Source organism: Terrapene carolina, unplaced genomic scaffold (assembly GCF_002925995.2).
Source record: "Terrapene carolina triunguis isolate 2854851 unplaced genomic scaffold, T_m_triunguis-2.0 Scaffold238, whole genome shotgun sequence".
NCBI classification, from domain to species: domain Eukaryota; kingdom Metazoa; phylum Chordata; order Testudines; family Emydidae; genus Terrapene; species Terrapene triunguis.
Window position 1 is genome coordinate 10,988,483 of NW_020664589.1, and position 21,843 is coordinate 11,010,325.

At 47.6% G+C, this 21,843-nt stretch overlaps 1 protein-coding gene across 2 annotated transcripts in view; it reads right to left on the bottom strand.

The window, feature by feature from the left end:
* BRD3 (bromodomain containing 3) overlaps window positions 1-18,395 on the bottom strand; it is a 50,940-nt gene extending 32,545 nt beyond the window's left edge. For both annotated transcript variants that reach the window (XM_024206661.3, XM_024206660.3), the window contains exon 1: window positions 18,328-18,395. The gene's annotated coding sequence lies outside the window, so the exon portion shown is untranslated. The remainder of the gene's footprint in view (window positions 1-18,327) is intronic.
* Window positions 18,396-21,843: the final 3,448 nt, after the last annotated feature.

A 21,843-nucleotide genomic window follows, 5' to 3' on the forward strand; every position in this document is an offset into this window, starting at 1 on the left:
AAGCATGTGTTTAACTTTGTGCATATGTGTGTAAGTGCCTTGCTGATCAGGGCCTAAAATGAGACTCATATTAGCCCTTGAGCAATATTTTTCCATTTTAAATCATCTCTTTTCCCCGGTATAGTCCTCAGCTCTGTAATTCTGAGTAACAATAAAAATGGCTCTTGCAGTTTTTGGATGCCTATCTGCAATGACTGACATTGCCACTTTAAATCTGACCCCTGCACCACTAAACATAAGGCCCAGGGTTGCTCTGTCAATTGTAGGAAATTGCTCCCAGTTTTACCAAAACATTCGAAACAAAACCTGAGCCCAAACTCGCAGAGAAATCTCTGCTTCCACTGAGTCACAGACTGTTCCGCTTAAATGCGCTGCAGCCTTCCCCACCGCGGAATCCATCACGGCTGCGGGTTTTGGCTCCTCACTCAGCCAGCCTAGTCATCAGACACACAGCCAGGCTTAGAGGATTTTTCTTTTCTTTTTTAGCTTTGCGTGGCGTGCATGGGTCAGTCGCCGGAGCGACAGTTGGCCTGGAGAAATCAGGTTAATAATTCCCTCCATCCCGAGGAGAACATCTCACCCCACTGATGGAGCCCACGGACTGGGGGAGCCTGTTTGAGAATAGACTATAAAGCCCCGTGAAACGCGCATCGTCCCAGTAACCCTGCTGCTTTGGCTAACAGTTCTGCCACTTCCTTTGGCAACGTGGAACACTGAACAGACTGCTCACTCCACTGCTGCGCTGTGTGGAGCAAGGGAGGGTGGGTTTTCTTAAAGCTCGTCCTTATTGCAAACTAAAAGGGGAGGTGCTTTCTATTCACGTCCGAGCCCACCAACTCCACAGTTACTTTGACATAGTGGAGAAACAGGAAGAGTCCCAACCCACCCAGAAATGAGAACATAAATCTTTCGGGGGGTGGGGGGGAAGAGCTGGAAATCGTGTATCCGACAGCCCCTCCCTTAGGGGCTCCGGAGAAAATAAAAAAGGGACTTACAGAAACCCTTCCCCGCCTCCTGCCCTCCAGAGCCCATCAAACAGCCTCTGGGCAGCCTTCAGCAGCTTGTGACAGATGGGAGTTGGGAGCTGTGCTGCAAATGCAAGGGGGGTACAATTCGCAAACAGGACTTGGAGATGGCCAGTCGCTCGAAGTCAGCACTTGCCAGATAATGCGACACAAACCTTAAGCCTCCCCTTAAAACTTGGGAGGGAAAGTGGGGGGGTCCTTGCAGCTGGCATCATGACAGGAAACCGGGATTTTGCTTTAAGATCAGGAGCGGCGCCAGGGTTTTTGGCGCCCTAGGCGGGGGTCCTTCCGCGCTCCCGGTCGTCGTTGGCAATTCTGCGGCGGGGGCGGTCCTTCCGCGCTCCCAATCTTCGGGGCACTTCGGCGGCGGGTCCCCGGAGCGAGTGAAGGACCCGCCGCAGAATTGCCGCCGAAGACCCGGAGCGTGGAAGGACCCCCCCGCCACCGAATTGCCGCCCCCCCAAATCCTGGCACCCTAGGCGACTGCTTAGGTCGCCTAAATGGAAGCGCCGGCCCTGTTTAGGATGCCACTTTGTTACACTGCAGATCCCCATGATCTGAAAGTCCCCACTGGCCTCCGTTGTTGTCATTGTTTCCCAGATCATTAACTCCAAATGCCACGGATTTATTTGTTAATCAGAATAACTCCAGCTAAAGTCGGAGATTCCGAGTTATGGTCACAACTCTGCCCTTAGCTCACCTCTGCGCGAGAGAGGAAAGAAAAGAGCGCGGGGAGATTAAAGCAGTTACTTGGCTTTTGACTTGGGTGTTTAATACTCGCTTGATTATTTCGAAGGATTTTGCCCCATTGGTCTCTCGCTGGAGACTATATGAGCAAGTGTTTCCTCCGAAGGAGCCAGGGGGTCCCTTAGGTAAATACAGATGGCCAAGATTTTCAAAAGCAACCGGCAATTTCCAGGAGCTTCATTTTTGGACACCCATCTTGAGACACCTACCAGGGGTCTGATTTGCAGAGGACACATGCTCAGCACATGCTGAAAAAAATCAGGCCTTGTAAGGATGCCTCAAAACAGGCACCCAAGGTTACTAGTCAGTATTGGAAATTGTGACTGCGTACATGTTGGCAGCGTTTAGAACAGTTTTTTGGCCACCTCTAATGAACGGAGAGTTTGCCAGATAGATATGGACTGAAGCCTTTATTCCTGGTGGTGTATTAATGTTGCGATACGCCTTACCACCCCCCTCCAGAGCTCAGTTTCTTAGATACCCCGTTCTTGCTAGCATTCAGACGTGCGCCATGCACTTTCTGTAAAGAACTACCTGCACGGAGACCCGCGGCTTTTAAAAGCTGTCATACCGGGAACAACAGAAATAATCTCCAAACTTTTTGTTAGGGCAGGCGACGCGTCACCAGGTGGTGCTGTCACCCACCGTGAGCCAGTTTTGACTCTTGGAAAGATATGCTGTGTTGCTGTTAGTTTTGGGGTTCCGCACGGTTTTAATGAAGAGGCTTCGGGCAACAAGGCGCTTAAATGAGCAGCAGAAGAATTTGCTCTGTCTGGGGGTACGTCTATACTTACCCGCTGGTTCGGCGGCAAGCAATCGATCTTCTGGGATCGATTTATCGCGTCTTGTCTAGACGCGATAAATCGATCCCGGAAGTGCTCGCCGTCAACGCCGGTACTCCTGCTCCGCGAGAGGAGTACGCGGAGTCGACGGGGGAGCCTGCCTGCCTGCCGCGTGTGGACCCGCGGTAAGTACTTTTAAGTTCGAACTAAGATACTTCGACTTCAGCTACGTTATTCACGTAGCTGAAGTTGCGTATCTTAGTTCGAACTGGGGGCTTAGTGTGGACCAGCCCTGGGACTCCTAACGGGAGTCAGTTCTTGAGGAAGAGTTGCTCCCTGGGAACAGGGCGTCGGCACTGGGCTGAGCTTCCTGAAAGAAGGGATTGCCCTGCACGCTGTTTGACCATTTCATGTCAAGACTGGAGTACATGTGCAAATAAAGCTGCAGCTGATTTCTGTTCTGCTGGGTAGCTGACCAGCTAGGCCCGACACATGCTACCACTTGGCAAACAGGTGCTGGAAAGGGAGACGGGTATCAGAAGAAGGGGTAACAATGTGAAGGTTATATTTTAAAATGCACGCACACACACACACTCACTCTGCAGTGGAACCACTGACCCTATTTCATTTTTTTCTTGTTCATATTGTTCAAAACAGCTCGAGCCACCCCCGGTCTATGCTAAGCTCTCTATTGACAGAGATGGAGACAAACTAACCAGCAGGCTAAACGTCAAGGATTTTGGAATGGAAATTCTGGACAGAAAGATGCAGCCAGGTTTGATCTTAGAGGTATTTCAGGAGGGGTATTAAATTCCAAGCACTCCCGGGCCCATCACTGCAGCTCTAATGACAGTAGATCAGATCCAAGCAACATGATGATTAAAAGGCCAGCAACCACCTGGAGCCAGTAGCCACCCCATCGTCAGAGCCACAGCCATGGCCATTGTAGCCATAAAAGTCCAAGTGTCGATGTAGCCTGTGCTAGGTGGGTGGAGATCTTTGTCTCCCGCTAGTGGCACGTGTCTGCTATGGCTGCCAACTACAGAAATTACAGCCTAAGCCACAGCACTCCCACTGACTTCAGTGAATGCTGGACAAAGCGGTAGAAGCTCACGTGTGACCCAAGCGAGGTCAGTTACATATTCAGAGCCTAAGGGAGGCAATTCTGGTTATATCCTCTCCTGTCTGGCAAACGCTGCAAATCCAGATTTTTGCATCGTTTCTATCTATGGGATGTTCCTTGTTTCTAGCCTTCCTTCTGTTGTGGGGTCTGGTGCTTGTAATCCTTTCAGCGTCAAAGAGGCAAAATATTTGCTCCTCAACCTTTGCTAACCATTGCTACTTCTCCTATGTTTTAGACTAGTCATGACAGCAAACCATTTACTGTACTATAAACCTCAAGATTACTAAACACTTTTCATCCAAGCATCCTCCCCAAATGCCTCGCAAATGGGAAATTCAGCCCCACGATACCCTGAGGTTCCCTCATTTTACGGCTGGGGGGCGGGGGGAAATGGAGGCACAGAGAGGATAAACAACTTGCCCCCTTGGTCATCATACAGCATTTCAACAGAACAGCTGGGAACAAAACCCAGGATTCCAGCTTGCCAGTCCCCTGCTCCAGCCACTAGACGATACCGCAGCCACTCACAGAGCAGAGTTTGAAAATCTCATTTGCTCAGGGTGACAGCAGGCTCGACGGTGGACATGGGAACAGAGAGTCCCGGAGCTGCAGGCACCTTTCCCAGGGGGAGGATAAGAGAAGAGGGGGACCTGGAACCACTCGGTTCTTTTTCTGGAAGGGCAGAGGGAGCAGAGCAGTCCAGAGCTATAGACCATTTCAGCGCAGGTGCCTGATCTGACTCCCTGGGAAATCACTGTGAATCTTCCTACTAGCTCCAGAGGGAACAGGCTGGGCTGGGAATCAGAAACAAGTGTCGGTGATCAAGCGGAACAAACTGGAGAAAAGGGGGCATATACGGGCAAGGAGGGAGAGAGACACTGCAAGGAAGGGGAAGAAAGAAAAAGGAAACGGGACATACACTGAGAAAAAAGGGGAAGAAAGGACACACCATGATCTAGGATAGGAAGAGAAAGGAGGGTAGATATGGCAAAGGAGACAGAGTAAGTTACCTTCCCATTTAAGGGACTTGTAACACGTAATTGATGTTGTTATTAAATTCATCACGAGCGGCCTGAACACAGCTGCTGTATTCCTTTAAATTACAAGTATGAGATGGGAGGGCGGGTTAGGGTTAGGGTTTCAGTGAGTACCATTTAGCTCACCAGGCAGTGGTTTCAGGCCATGGCAGCAGAGGTGAGCTGGAAGGAGGGGTGTAGAGGTGGGTAAGGCAAGGACTTTTTGAATTTTTTTCCCCCCCAGAAGAGTGGCAGCACAAAAGGTACTTGATTTGTTACTCAGCCTGTAAGTGCTTTGGGGACACACCCCATCTTTTTGTTCTGTGTCCGTACAGCACCCGGCACTATGGGACCCTGATCCACGACTGGGAACCTCAGTGCTATGACAAGACAAATAATAATGAATAATATGGGATGGCGGGTCCATTCTTTAATAATTTCCCTGACAAACGAGCAGACAGTGAAACTCCAGGTGTAGGGCTATAGGAGGAGAGTCCAGGCTCACTTCAGTGCATCACATTTCCCATCGCCTTCCCCCGCCATCAGCCGCACCAGCGATGCCAGCTTCGCACGCCGTTTGACAGCTTCACGCTAAATGTTCTTCCACGCCCGTGGAATGCCATCTCTGAGCCCATCGGCAAGGCCTCCTATCTCCCCGTTTTCAAATCCCTCCCAAAGCCCCAGCAAGGAATCCAGCTGACTCATACTGACAGGTAAAACATCTAAAACTAACCTTTGCCAAGACCTGGCCATGTACCACCTTGACACCTCTGCTTATTATTAGTGTTATGGGAAAACCTAGAGACTCCAGTCAACATCAGAGGACCATACACATGCAGAGCCAGAGTCCCTGCCCTCAAGCACTTGAAGGAAAACTTGCGCAAGGTCACTAGCAGAATCAGGACTAGCACCTAGGTCTCCTGATTTCCACGCCACTGCCCCTAGCCCAGGGGTGGCCAACCTGTGGCTCCGGAGCCACATGCGGCTCTTCAGAAGTTAATATGCGGCTCCTTGCATAGGCACCGACTCTGGGGCTGGAGCTACAGGCGCCAACTTTCCAGTGTGCCGGGGGGTGCTCACTGCTCAACCCCTGACTCTGCCACAGGTCCTATCCCCCATTCTACCCCTTCCCTGAGCCTGCCGTGCCCTCGCTCCTCCCCTTCTACCCCCCCCCCAGCCTCTTGCAGCTAGGAAACAGCTGATTAGGAGGGGAGGGTGCTGATTGGCGGAGCTGCCAGTGGGCGGGAGGCGCTGGGAGGGGGCTGGGGGGAGCTGATGGGGGGCTGCTGACGTATTACTGTGGCTCTTTGGCAATGTAAATTGGTAAATTCTGGCTCCTTAGGCTCAGGTTGGCCACCCCTGCTCTAGCCATTAGGCCACACCATGTCCCATAGGTTGTCCCGTTCCTAAACTATCACTCTTTAAAGCAGGATCTCTAAAGGCCTGGACTCTACCTTCCTTTCCATCTGGAAACTGCCTCGGCCATTCTGTGCAATGCCAATAATGAACATTATTAAACATTCATCCTCCAGTAGCGATCTCCTGGAAACAGACTTTCCAATTTCAGGCAAGAAAACTAGATTTCGGCTTTAAATAAAAATACGGTGGCATTAGTACAAAGCCCAGATGACACACACGTAATAGGAGCATGTGTGTCCATCCAGAAAGCAGAACACAAGATTCAGAACTCCTAGTGGGATTATCGTATGTTTCCACCGTAGCAGGTTTTTTTCCTTTTCAAGGATGTGATCTGCACTGTTAAACGAAAATGTAAAGGCGCAGAAAAAGCAGCCAGTTCTTCCCCTTTTCAATCTGAGTATTGTGCTCAATGCATGTTTAGAAAGAGAACCACACACTCGCCTTGATTCAGTCGGATTTTATGTTAGGAAATTATGTACAGTCTTTCCGCTACAGTTAACAGCGTTTGTCATAATTGTTTCCTTTCCCACCCTCCCACTTCCAAAGAGAAAAGTTACTGGACAGAAAGCTTTTTGAAAAAGAAAAAACACACCGAGAACCATTCAACCCTGTACAGAACAACTCCAAGCAGCACTACCACTGCAAAGCGCTACAGAAAAGGAGAGCTAAGCAGTGAAAGCACTGGTCTGGAACTCCTGAGACTGGGGGTGATTCCTGGTGCTGTTGGCCTTGACACACCACGTGACCTTGGGCAAATCAGTCTCTCTCTCTGTGCCTCCATTTCCCTTCTGTGAAATGGGCATGACAGTACTTCCCATCACACACGGCGAAAATCATTAATGGTTGTGAGGTGTCAAATACTGCAGTACTAGGAGCCATATAAGAATCTAGATGCTGCTGCATGGCTCATTTTAGAAACAGGACCGTTACTTGTCGTCTGAAGAAATTGCAGAAGCTCACATCGCCATTTGCTTGATAATTCTTCCCACAATATTGAGGCAATCTGTGGAAGGGCTTTTAAACAATAAATACGATACCAGTGTAGGTCCCTATAAACAGATATCAATTAGGGAAAGTTTGAAGTATTTCCAGATTGTGCTTGTAGACACAACCACATTCAACTTCCATCTGGATTCGTTTTTAAGAGGATATATGCAACAACAACATATCCCTTCTTAATGTTTTTTTTTTTTTTTTTTTTAAAGGCAGAGTAGTTCCAAAAGGCGTGCTAGGCGGCACAGTACATACAGAGGCAATGCAAAAAAAATGGGGTCCAATATTTTACTGGCTAGTCGGAAGATCATTGTCCCCATATACATCTGATATGCAAAACACATAATTCTGGGTAATACTGATTTGTATCGTCTGGTTACACATAAGAATTCCTAATGCCTTCAGGAGAGTCAGACACATGGCCCTGAACTGAACCTCATCCCAAGGTTCAGCTCAATGCGAACACTGATAATTAAGACAAAGTTCCAAACACAGAGACAGAACTACATGCCGACTTGCTCAGAAGCATTTCATAAGACACAACATAACTACTGTGTTGATTCAACAGAAAGCAACTCCCGTCACCAAGATTTCCCTCCAACACATTCTTTGTGCCAGCAATTGCTTCTCTTGCTCCAAAAATAAAACAAAATAAAGTCTCAGATCACGAAATAGAATGGATTTGCTGTAAGGCAAAAATATTAAGGACGATGATTGTTTGCTTTTTAACTTAATTAACCCAACGCACGCAAACCAATCACACGTTAATATTAAGGCTAGGGTTTTCAAATGGGGCCAAGTGAATGACGCACCCAATTCTCATTACAATAGTTGGGCTTCTAACGCCCTTAAACTCCTTTGAAAACCCAGGCTGAAAAGCACAAGATGTCTTTGTCAGAATCAGTGAACTAGTATTTCAGTTCTCATGATGGATACTTCCCAGTAAATACGTGGACTGAAATATATTTTAAAAGCAAAGACGATTTAGGTTATGTCTACACTGTGCACATTGCTACGGCGTGGCTGTACTGCTGCAGGTGCACTGTGTGGCCGCTCTTTATCACCGTGAGAGAGTTCTCCCAGCAACAAAATAAAACCACCTCCAACGAGGGACGGTAGCTTCATCGCCGGGAGCACCGTTTCCGCCAACGAAGCACTGGCCACACCGGCGCTTTTCATCATTAAAACTTTTGTCGTTCAGGGGGGTGTTTTCTCACACCCCTGAGCGACAAAAGTTTTAGTGATGCAAGTGCCAGTGTAGACAAAGCCTAAGGGTATGTCTACACCAGAGGCGGCCAACCTGAGCCTGAGAAGGAGCCAGAATTTACCAATGTACATTGCCAAAGAGCCACAGTAATATGTCAGCAGCCCCCCATTAGCTCCCCCCACTCCAACCTGCAGCACCTCCTGCCCGGCAGCCCCACCAATCAGTGCCTCCCGCTCCCTCCCCACCCCTCCCACCTGCCATGATCAACTGTGCAGGAGGCTCTGGTGGGGATGGGAGGAGAGAGCGAGGGCATGGCAGGCTCGGGGGAAGAGGTGGAGTGGGGGCAGGGCCTGGGGCAGAGCCAGGGGTTGAGCAGTGAGCAGCCCCTGGCACATTGAAAAGTTGGTGCCTGTAGCTCCAGCCCCAGAGTCGGTGCCTATGCAAGGAGCAGCATATTAACTTCTGAAGAGCCACATGCGGCTCCGGAGTCACAGGTTGGCCACCCCTGGTCTACACACTTACGCCACTACAGCAGCGGTCACTATAGATACTCACTACAGCAACGGGAGGGGTTCTCCTGTCACTGCCGTTAATCCACAATCCCGAAAGGTGGTAGCTAGGCTGACTGACCAATTCCATTGGCCTAGGACGGTCTACGCCGGGGAGTTAGGTCAGCAGAGCTATTTCTCTCAGGGGCGTGGATTTTTCCCACCCCTGAGACATGCAGCTATGCCAGTGTAAGTATTCAGTGTAGACCAGCCCTTACTCTGGGCCTACATACTGTTTTAGTACGGTCTAACCATGTCAGTTAGGGGTCTGGGTTTTTTTACTGACATAGTTATACTGGTACATCCCTACTGTGGACAAGCGTAAAGGTGCATGAAGCCATACCAGTATACAATCCATAGCAGTTATACCCGTCTAAAGGTGCCTTATACCAGTATAGCTTATTTCCCTTCCTATATGAGAATAGCTAGACCTGTATAAGCATGTTTATTCCAGCATAACTATATCCACACTAGGAGCAACTTACCAGTGGAGCTCTACCCGTAGACCAGGGGTTGTCAAACTTCATTGCACCATGACCCCCTTCTGACAACAAAAATTGCTACACGACCCCAGGAGGGGGGACCGAAGCCTGAGCTCACCTGAGCCCTGCCACCCCGGGTGGGGGAGCCAAAGCCCGAGCACCACTATCCAGGGCAAGAGCAAAGCCGAAGCCCAAGGGCTTCAGCCCCAGGAAGGGGGCCTGTAACCTGAGCCCCGCCACACAAGGCTGAAGCCCTCGGGCTTTGGCTTCGGCCCCGGGCGGTGGGGCTCGGGCTTCGTTTTGGCCCCCAGCAAGTCTTACGCCAGCCCTGGAGACCCCATTAAAACAGGGCGGTGACGCACTTTGGGGTCCCGACCCAAAGTTTGAGAACCGCTGCAATATACTATACCGGCCAAGCACTCCGAGTGTGGATGCAGCGACACAGGCAAAGCTGCGCTTTTACCAGTATAACTTATTTCACCGCTGCCCCCCGACCAAAATAAATTATACTGATAAAAGGGCAGTTTTGCCAGTGTAACTGTGTCAGCGCTAACAGCCTTTGTTGCCGCAGTTACGGTGGTCAAGGTTCACCCCCCTTCATGTGCCGACTGACACAGCTAGGCAGGCTGAAGTCTGTAGTGTAGACATAGCCTGCGGTGCTGCACTGCTTTAATTATACCAGCATAGTTATAGTTGTGTGTGTAGACAAGACCTTAAACCGAAAAACAACTTCTATACAAGGGTTCGCACCAATTTAAATATCGGCTCAAATTCACACTGTAAATTATGCCGGGGCAACCTTTCCCTGCAGACAAAGCCTAGGTAAATAAATATGAGGCACTCTTAAATCAGTTTAAGAGCATCCATACAAGTGGGTTGCATCAATTTAACTAAATCTGCTTCTAAACCAATGTAAAGGTCTTGTCTTCACAAGAAAATGGCACCGTTATAATTTAAAGGTGTGAATTTAAACCAGTGTAATTGAACAGGCGCGAAAGGTTGTGTGTGGACACACTTATTTCGGTTTAAGAGTGGCTGGTTTTGGTTTAGCTTAAGTCAGTCAAGAACAAGTTTAATTAAACCATAAGCAGCCATTTTTAGGCCTCACCTACACACAAAAGTGATACTGTTTTAGGCAGGGGTGGGCAAACTACGGCCCGCAGGCCGGAGCCATTTTAAGCCAGCCCCTGAGCCGCACCACGCGGCTCGGTCTCACTCCGGCCGGGGCGCTGGGTCGGGGTCCACACCACGCGGCTTGGACCCGCTCTGGCGCTCCGGCTGGGGCGCTGGGTCAGGGGCTGAGCTGCATGGTGTGGCCCTGCTCCGGCTGAGGCGCTGGGTCAGGGGCCGAGCCATGTGGTATGGCCCCGCTCTGGCCGGGACACTGGGTCCAGGGCCTCACCATGCGTCTCGGACCTGCTCCGGGGAGCGCTAGGTTGGGGGCCACACCCCTGAGCCTCTCCCCACACCCCAACCTCCTGCCCCAGCCCTGATACCCCTTCTGCCCTCTGAACCCCTTGGTCACAGCCCAGAGCACCTTCCTACACCCCAAATTCCTCATCCTCAGCCCCACCCCAGAGCCCACACCCCAACCCCAATTTTGTGAGCATTCATGGCCCTCCATACAATTTTTATTCCCCGCTGTGGCCCTTGGGCCAAAAAGTTTGCCCACCCCTGGTTTTAGGTATACAAGTATGATTAAAACAGTACAATCCCCCCATAGATAGTCATATAAAAGTTCTTATTCCAGTATAGCTTATTCCCACACAGGAAAGGGAATAAACCATACCGGTATAGGGCACAGCATCTACACTAGGGGTTGTGCCAGTATAAGTGGGGGGAAAAAATCACACATACCCTAACCAAAATAGTAATACCAGTGCAAAAACTGCATGTAGACCAGGCTTTATACCGAAAGGAGAGCTTCCACACAGGCTTTTGCACTGGTTTAACTAACTATATAGGATTCAAGTGATACCAGTGCAATGTTCTCCTGTCGACAGTGTGTTAGTTATATCAGTGCATATTGTGTGTGTGGACAGTGCTGTGTAGCGATGTCCTGAAGCCCGATTGCTCATTTGTTAAAACTGTTTTAGCAAAGTTGCGCTCTAGCCGCACCACTGGCAAGACCACATTAGCGGAAACAGGTGATTTCTTTTAAAAAGGGGGCTTTTCAGCCAAAAAAAGGGCTATACTGTGGACTTCTTACGCACACCGGTAAACAGGTAAACACTGACTTGCAATGTATTCATGGGAGTTAGTGCTCACAACACGAATGGGGACACCACCATTCGGCCTTTGATTAGGGCACACAGAACAGAACAGGGGCGCTCAAGAAACATACCTGGTGGAACATTCTCAAGGTGCCATGGCAACCAGAAATGGGCCCAAGCCATGCAGGTTGGACCTAAACTTCCTCAAAGTTCAGGAGTGTTTGGATCAGGTACCCTGGTTCTGACCCATCTCCCAACTCCTTGAAATTTCATACCAAATAGTACTTTCTAGGCCCATTGTATTGGTGAGGGGGAGGAGACAGTTGAGTTGCAACCAGAATGATGGGACTGGGAGGCGGGAAAGGACAAACAAATAAGTATTTTTACAGAGGCTACCCATGTGGCTGACACTCAATGAAGGGCTATGGTGCCTGCTTGTCCGACTGAGCAAAACAAGGAGCTAAGAAGAGAACCAGTCCTGGCAAGGTAAGCAAGGGCCCCCAAAATAGATACAAGTGTTTCTTTCGTTTGCGCCTTATTATGAGACTCTACTAAAAAGTAATGAGAGAGAGCAGCATTGGCCAGCTTTATCTAACAGCTTATTACAAACGTCCACACCAGTATCCAGGAGCATTTTTGTTTTTAAATCCTTGCCTTCTAAAATAGGGTCTAGTGGCAGGCAATGTATAAAACCACACAAGGAGTATTTCTAACTAATAGAGCCTGGCCAGTGTTCCACCTCCATCAAGAAATAATGATTTACATAAAGAAAGCTGAAACCACAGTAAGATGCAACAGAAACTAACAGCCTGAGAGGGGATATTTTGGAGAATCACAGAATCATAGAAGATTAGGGTTGGAAGAGACCTCAGGAGGTCATCTAGTCCAACCCCCTGCTCAAAGCAGGACCAACCCCAACTAAATCATCCCAGCCAGGGCTTTGTCAAGCCAGACCTTTAAAACCTCTAAGAATGGAGATTCCACCACCTCCCAAAGTAAACCATTCCAGTGCTTCACCACCCTCCTAGAGAAATAGTTTTTCCTAATATCCAACCTAGACCTCCCCCACTGCAACTTGAGACCATTGCTCCTTGCCTTGTCATCTGCCACCACTGAGAACAGCCTAACTCCATCCTCTTTGGAACCCCCCCTTCAGGTAGTTGAAGGCTGCTATCAAATCCCCCCTCACTCTTCTCTTCTGCAGACTAAATAAGCCCAGTTCCCTCAGCCTCTCCTTGTAAGTCATGTGCCTCAGTCCCCTGAACATTTTTGTTGCCCTCCGCTGGACTCTCTTCAATTTGCCCACATCCTTTCTGTAGTGGGGGGCCCAAAAGTGGACACAATACTCCAGATGTGGCCTCACCAGTGCCGAATAGAGGGGAATAATCACTTCCCTCGATCTGCTGGCAATGCTCCTATTAATGCAGCCCACTATGCCGTTAGCCTTCTTGGCAACAAGGGCACACTGTTGACTCATATCCAGCTTCTCGTCCACTGTAATCCCCAGGTCCTTTTCTACAGAACTGCTGCTTAGCCAGTTGGTCCCCAGCCTGCATGGGATTCTTCCATCCTAAGTGCAGGACTCTGCACTTGTTCTTGTTAAACCTCATCAGCTTTCTTTTAGCCCAATCCTCCAATTTGTTTAGGTCACTCTGGACCCTATCCCTACCCTCCAGCACAATGGTGGGCAACCTGCGGCCCATCAGGGTAATCCGCCAGATCATTTGTTTACATTTGCCTGGCCGCTCGCAGCTCCCAGTAGCTGCGGTTCACCGTTCCCGGCCAGTGGGAGCTGCGGGACGTAGCACAGGCCTGGCTGCCACATCCCGCAGCTCCCATTGGCGAGGAACGGCGAACCATGGCCACTGGGAGCTGCGGGCGGCCATGCAAATGTAAACAAATGGTCTAGCAGCCCGCCAGCAGATTATCCTGACGGGATGCATGCGGCCCGTGGGCCGCAGGTTGCCCACCAGTGCTCCAGCGTATCTACCTCTCCCCCCAGCTTAGTGTCATCCGCAAACTTCCTGAGGGTGCAAACCATCAGCCCACTGAGCACGGTCCCAGACAACGGGTAAGGCGCACCTTGCTAGTTCCCAGAACTCCGCTGTTTACAATAGTGCTCTGGGCTATTACTGCAGAAGAATGCAGTACTTTTAAAAACAAAACAAAACATAGGGCTCAAGCTAATGACTGGGAGACCACTGTGGATTAATGAATTGTGCAAATAAGCAAAAAGAGGAGAATAAGTGGTATTAAAGAACAATCAAGGATGCTGCGCTGCAAAATGTTCTTTGTTCATTTCTTTAAACAAGTGTAAATTAGTCCGAATGTATAGTAATTGTATACCAAAGTAGATGGAGAGTGATATATTTTGTAAAAGTAACGGGGTAAGTTTACACTACAGTGGCACAGACACAGCACAGCAGCTGTGCCGCCGTACCACTATAGTGTCAACGCTTCCTATATGGACGGAAGGGGGTTTTCTGTTGAGGTAGTTAATCCACCTCTCCAAGAGGCGGTAGCTAGGTTGATGGAAGACTATTCCACTGACCTATCTGTGTGTACACTGGGCGTTAGGTCGACCTAACTACAGCACTCAGGGCGCAAAATTTTTCACAGCCCTGAGCAACATGGCTAGGTCGATCTAATTTTTAAGTGTAGACCAGGCCTAAGTCTTTGAAATGTGAGTCCTCTTTACATCGCTCGGCTGTTGCTGAGAAGAGGGGTTAGACTTACAGGCATGGGAACTAGGGGTACTGAAGCACCCCCAGGTTTTGCATGGGGCCAGCGGCTTGGGTCCCAGCTGCAGGCCCCGCTCCCCAGCCACTGGCCCTGTGTCCGGGGCCCCACTCTCAGTCCCGCGCCCAGGGCTCTGCTCTTGGGGCACTGGCCCTGCTCCCTGGCCACTGGCCCCGTGCCCCCACACCTGGCCCCCCCGCTTCCAGCTGCTAGCCCCACAGCTGGGGCTTTGCTACTGGCCCCGCACAAAGGGGTCCTAGCTGCGAGCCCCATGCCCACCCCCAGTCTTTGTCCCCTTGCCCCCGTCCGGGTCCCCCCTCCCGAAGACACAGCACTGCTCCCAGCCCCAGCTGTGGGGAGGGGTGGGGTGCAAAGAGGGGTAAGGGGGCTGGCTTTCAGCACCCCCACTATTAAAAGGGTTCCAGTGCCACTGGTTAGACTGTTGCGGCATTTGTGCTGCCAGTGAGAACTATCAGGCTTACAGATTCTCAAGTGAAAACGAGTGAGAGTCTAAGGCCTAGTCTATATTACAAAGGCTTTGCTGGTGTAGCTATCCTCCCTAATGGAGACGCAGCTTAGATCTTTTGCCAGTATAAACTGAATATATTGACATAGCTATGCCGGTTAGGGTTATGATTTTTTGTACACTCTTAACTGACATAGTTATGCCAGCAAAACGTTGTTGTGTAGACCTGGCGACAGACTGCAATGGATGTCGGGCCAAGCCCTTATTGTACAGGTGCATTTTTAAAAGGTCTGAACAACACAAATTTTAAGCTATATCATTTCACATGGGCATGTATTAAAGATGCACATGCAAGTGCAATCCTAACCTCTCAACACATGCAAATCACATTCGCATCAATGGGTCTGTGCAGGCCAGGGGCTCTGCTCAGACAGACTAGATCACAGAATCTGGGGTCATGGTTTAAGTTTATAAGAAACTCTGTTATTGTCCCCTAGTTTTACGGGACGAGACTTATGTTGGAAACATAATTCTGGGATGCCGCTGCGTAATACAAAGTCTCTAGCCCAAGAGAAACGGATCTTTGCATAAATTTTGGTTTATGGCAGTCCACCCATTAAGTTTTAGCGGTGCAGGAACGCATAACTGTGGTTTCAAATGGGTTTCATTTTCAGACACTCTCTCACAAAACCAGCTTCACTTAAAAATAAAATGTGAAAGAACACTGTCGCCTACAATAGAAACTAAACTCTCAGCACATTAAAAGAAAAAGAATAAATGTAAAATGTCTGGGCTGATGTTTTAAAAAGTGACTGCAGGCAAAAATTTCAAAGTCACCTAAGTCCCATTTCAAAAGACTTAGGAGGTTACATCTTATTGGAAGTCAATGGGCTTTAGCCCCTAAGTGCCCAAGTCACTTTTGATAATAAGATTTAGACTCCTAAATCATTTAAGCATCATTGAAAATTTTAACCCGCACGTATAACAATCATTTCTAATAAGGGTCTTTGGTATGAACAGTTACTGCCTATGCATCAAATACTGTATATACAGCATAGCACATAGAATTGTGGTCGAGCTTACACTGGATTTTGAGGACAACTGTTACACACACTCCCACCTCATTCATTAAGCATTGTCTGAAAGCACCAAATACGTGAATGCGTATTTTAAATTGACTGAGGCAAGGAAAAGAGAAATACGATCTTGGGGCTTATTCTAGTCACACACAAGAGATTGTGAACTAAACCGTTTTATAAAAACAAGGCATCTAGGCTGGAAGCCATGCTATTCAGCAAAGCCTTGCAGGTGTATAATTTGAAACTCCCTAAAATTCTAAGCTAACAAAATATATTAGAGGTCGTTTGGAGCTGTCCTGGTCTCCTAGTTCTATGGTCTTCACATTAGGAGAGCACTTAACACATGCAGCGTATTCCCCTTTTTTCAAAGTATTACTTTGATAAAAGCAATACAAAACTGTAATTATTTGTCAATTACTGATCTCACCTTTTGTTCTTGAAGGAAACAATTTATTCTGCAGTTTTAACCCCCCACCTCCCCATGAACCTGAATATTATAGCACATATGGTAGGTGACCCAAGTCCTATCTAACACCTTGACATATTACAGGGTGAGCTAAGGACAGAGTTACAGCCTTTGATCTTAATTTCCAGTTTAATTTGGAGACATCCCCTTAGCATGACTCGCATAACTCTGTGTGCATTAAAAATACTAACTAGCCTGTCAAAAACAGCTCTTCCGCAGCAGGGGACACCAGGTGCGCTTTGCTAATTGTGCTTTCCCCTAACTACTATTTAATAATGCAGAGTGGCTTAAACTGGAATTTTAAGGCTCGTATTTAAAAGGAGAGAGAGAGCTTTCACAGCGTTAATGAGAGTGTTATTTCTCTTCTAAACTAAAAGGTTGGGTTTGGGTTTTTTGCTTTCATTCCTATAGCTATCAATGGAAAAACATATCCATGTGGCAGACCTGTTACAGGATGGTTAAAAGAAAACCTATGGAAAGGAGATCATTCTCTGCCCTACCAAGGGTTCTTTCTATGGGGATGTTACATTTCCTAAAGAACCTTGTTAAATTGACTCCGGATTTATATTCTGTAGGACTTCTCCTTTAGGCTAAAACACTCCCACTGTGATGTTTGTAACCCAAACATTGCAGCATAGTGTGAAAGCCTGAAAGTGAAACTGACTAGACTGGAAACAGTGGGCTAGCTCCATTTTCCAAGTTGGGGCAAGGAGTAAACAAAGAGTATAAATGGCAAAGCGTGACATTAGAGTTTTAAATGTTTAACTCCTCTCTTTCCCCCACCTGAGGCACTGTTGGTAGCACAGTGACCGTTCTTTTATTTGGATTTCACACAAAATATTATTTGTAGCCCAGGTTTCTTTTTGCACCGAGATTTACATCTTAAGATGTGTCACTTTAGGCAACTATCCCTTTCTTTTAATTTATTTGCAGGAGTTTGGTTCAGTCCCCCCCCCTCGCCCCCCATGTTTACATGCATTTTATACTATTATCGAGGCAACCTGCTTCAGACCCTCTCCTACCTTGCAGGGGAGTAAACCAGGGCGGGGAAATGGCTGTGAGCAAATCAAGTGATCACTCAACATTAGAAGCTTTTCTCCCAGGGACACACTTCGCAGTTTGCTGCCCTTTCTTGGCCAGACACACAACCCGGGCACCCTCGAGCTCGGTGCACAAAAACCAGACAGCAGAGACCAACTCCGCGCCTTGAAAACACTTCCACGGCCCCAACTCCTTCTCTCCGGCTTCTTGCAACTCAGAGCTCAGCCAAGGGGACCGGGGGACGGGGGGAGGGGGAATACTTTGTGCTCCTGTGAAATTGACTAGGGGCTTGTAACTGACTAGCCATTTGCTTGCAGGGGATTGGCGGAGCTGTAAACCCATCTGCGTGGCCTGAGCTACGAACGGGTCTTTGGCTCTTTTATTAATTATTATGGTTATTTTACATGAAGCCTGAAGCCCTCCTTTTTCCTCGCCCCTAATTTTCCCCTTCAAAAGATGGCGGGCAGAAGGAGAAAGAGAGAGAGAGAGGAAAAAATCCCTTCCGTAAGGACGATGGACTGCGACCTCCCAGCGCCGCACAAACTCCAGTCTGTGCCTTTTGGGGGGATGGGGCGTGGGGGGATGGATCGGCAGAGAGGGGGATGCCATGCGAGAGGCAGGGTCTCCGTTGCAGACATCCCCCCCCAGAGCTCCTGATGGGGCTGCTTTGGGCGCCGGGTTAGAGGAAGGAGGAGGGGGAAGAAGACTATAAAGAGAGCGCGAGAGAAATCAGCAGCCACACTGTATCCGATCGCCAGCTGGCTTTGTTACATTGTTGCAATGCACAAAGGCTGCAGAACCAAGGGGAGCGTTAAAGGGCTTGCAAAAAAAAAAAAAAAAAAAGAGCAAAAACCTTTCCCAAGTGGGTTTTGCATTCCCCCCCCCCCCCCCCTCACTCCCCCTCCTCCAGAAAACATGGCCCGGTGCGAGCAACGCAAAACAAAGCATCGAACGAATAAAGGGTAAGATTAAATAGATTACTTTGCCCCGGCAGCTCCAGCAACGTTTGCCTTATAGTCCCTCCAGTTGCTCTTCTTTTTATCCTCAGCAAGGCAGCATAATAGATGCGCTAAAGCGATGGAGCGCTCATGCGCCTCGGCGCAAAGCCAGGTGGGGAAGGCAGTTTTTGCACCGAGCATGGGAAAGGACAGCGGTAGTCCTGAGGACTGCAAGTCCCAGCATCCCCCGCGCTCCTCCAGTCTGCCTCCCCCCACTCTTCCTCCGTTGGACCAGCGGGCAGAAGAGAGAAACAGTAGGGGGTTATTCCCAGGTCAGCGGGCGTATATGACATTTAAACATGCTCCTTCCCCAGGAGAGGCAAGCTCTAGGTTGGTTTGTGGGGGACTTGCGGCAAAAATCTGTAAAGATCTGTTGGCTGGGGGTCTCCCCAAGGGCAGACAATGCTGGGTGAAAATCCAGGCTTCCCCTCTCTGCCTGGCTTTGCTCCTCTCAGTCTCTAAAGGTACAACGACAAGAGCCCTTAAAAGTGCAACTGGAAATGTGCAGATTCTTTCAGAGCCCTATAATGCGTTTTTATCTCCTGGAAACATGCGTGCAGTTGTATACCAAGGTCATAGGAGCTGTATTTGTATACTTTTTTGTTTTTATGGTTTGCATTGGCTAGAGCGCACTCACAGTTATTATGCAACAAGCAATACAAGTCACAATAAAAACAATGCAAGCCATAATAGCATGGCATGAAATGCATCCAAGTGCAAATCATGTTACAGTTTTGCAGTGGTTGATGCATTTCATAATATATGTATCGTGCATCAACCATTGCAAATCAAAATAAAAAATGATGCAATAATCCAAATGCAAATTGTAAACAAATAAAGTGTAGATATTAAAAACACACACTCTAAAGAGAATCAGATATGAACATTCTTGGAAGCACAACCAAGTTGTAACAAAAAGAGCAATAGAATATATGCTGAATTGGATCAACAAATCCAAACATTGGGAAAAAGAACAATATAAAAACCAACACATTATTATAACCAAAAATATGATTAATTCCTTCAGTACAAAATAAAATATAGCAATTAAAAAACAAATGAATCCAGTGGAAACATTTGAATGTCAGTATAAAAAATAAGTAGTTAAGGGATTTCTCTCTGGATGCGTATGCCAGTAGAGGCTTCCATGCTGCTCGTTATATAAACAGCCAGGCACAGATGCCAATTAATAAGTTGGTTTATTATAACCATAGTTGGAGGCACTTTCATTGTAAGGCCTTGTTTTCAGAGGATACGTTTCTGAAAAATGTGACCTACGGGACTGAAATTTCTCAGGCCTGTTCTCATCACAATTATGATTTTGTTTTCTTGTGGGAGTGGGGAAAGGAATAGTCAGAGACATTCCATTTAGGGAGTTTTGCAGTTACTCGAAAATGAAATAAAACAAACAAAAAGTGTTGTATATGCTTCCCCTCCTCCCCCCCTCCCCGCGCAAAATGTGCTTTTAGTCCTCTCCAAACTTCCATCTTGCCATGGATTTAGTAATCAGAAACACATTGACAATGTGAACCATTGGACCTCATTTTCGAAGATTTCTTAGAAAACACTGCCACCACAGTATTTGAGGCTGCATCTGCTTGTACAACCAAACCCACATTTATTCTTGTTAATTTGGTAAACACACATGTAACTACCATTAACATTCCCCTCTTAGGTCCCAATCCTGCAACCCAATCTACTAGCTCAGACCTTGGTGTCCCGTTGAAATCAATGGGACTCCACACTACTGGAGAGGCCTTGCTAATGGACCTGGTTACAGGATCTGGGCTTCATAGTCCATGTGGGACGGGAGGATGTTTATACCTTCCTTTAAAGCATCTTAGCCTGACTACTGGCAAAGACAGGACACAGGAAAAAATGCACCACTAATCTAATCCAGTATGACAATTATGAAAAATATAGGAGACAAAACTATCATCTGCACTCAAATAAAACATTCAAGTAGCACAAGGAAAAAATAATTGCAATTGCTATGCTAGAATAATTGTCACAAATTTAACAATTTGGCCCTCTGAATTTACGTGTCTTGTAGAATTTACTGTTTTAAGCACAAATATTAACGTTTGTACTATGCTGACTGATAACGACAATAAAGATTTTCTACTTGCCCATATGATAAACATTTACTTGCAGTGGTTGAGCTGAAGTTTGCAAGGTTGTTCTACATATACTCAACCTTCCTTCTCTTGTAAATACTACCCGCAACCAGTCATCCAATTATTAAAAATTACTCAATCAGTTAGATTCTACAATGAGGAAGACTTACATTTTATGCCTCAATAAGAGGCAATAAAGCAACTTGCAATAATACATGGAAGGCCTGATTTTCAGAGGTGCCGAGCTCTGTAATTCCCATTGGATTCAATGGAACTTGCCATTCTCAACACTTTTGAAAAGCAGACCTGTAATCAGCATCGCCCACCCTGAGCATTCAAAAATCATTAGTTTGCCCCTCCAAAAAAGTCATGCTATTGGCTTCAAAATAACATTTAGGCTTGTTTTATTTTCCCTTTGGTATAACTGCCTTTAAAATTCTTGTTTTCCAGCTTTTCTCCACAATCATGAGGGCTAGAAACTTACTTTAAAAAAAAACAAACAAATCTGAGATTTTCATATAATCACATGACTCCCAGAGCTGGAGCTTAAAGGAAAGCACTGAATATCTCAAGACTCACAATCAAACAATGCAAGTTGGCAACACCAAGTGCAATATGCTGAGAATCAAATTCGGGATCCTGGATCACACAGACTGACAGCATCGTGACTTAGAAAAAGAAAAGATAAATAGGGAAATAGAGCTGACGGCCACAGTCATTTCTGCCACGCCTCTGTGGCACTGTTGGTGTTGCAGCGAGCAAGGCTTCAGCCCCCTGCTTCACCTCAGAACAACAGTCCCATTGAAAGGTCTGATTGATTGCAATAACGAAATAGGCTCAGCTAAAGTAACCTCCTCCAGCTAGAGGAGAGAACAAGCAGCATGGATAGATCTCAGCCTGAAGCTCTTAATACCATGTGGACTAGTGACAGCAATGAGGCTCTGATCCTGTGAGCTGTCCTGTGCAGATGGGCCCCTGCACTCACATGGAATCATATTGACTCCCGTGGGGCTCTGCTCATATGCCTGCTTGCATGGAGCATTTTGTGGGATGAAGGCCTTAAACACTTGGTTTGAAAAAAATCACACACACAATTCAAACTTCACTTCCAAGTATCTATGAAGCTATGACTCTAGTAGAGAATCATAAGTATCTCACTGACAATGCACAGTAGGAACACAGATTTTGCTATCCTGGATCAACTATTGGTCTGTAAGGTACATAAGAATGACCATACTGGGTCAGATCAATGGCCCATCTAGCCCAGTATCCTGTCTTCCGACAAGTATCAGGGGGTAGCCGTGTTAGTCTGTATCTACAAAAACAACAAGGAGTCTGGTGGCACCTTAAAGACTAACAGATTTATTTGGGCATAAGCTTTC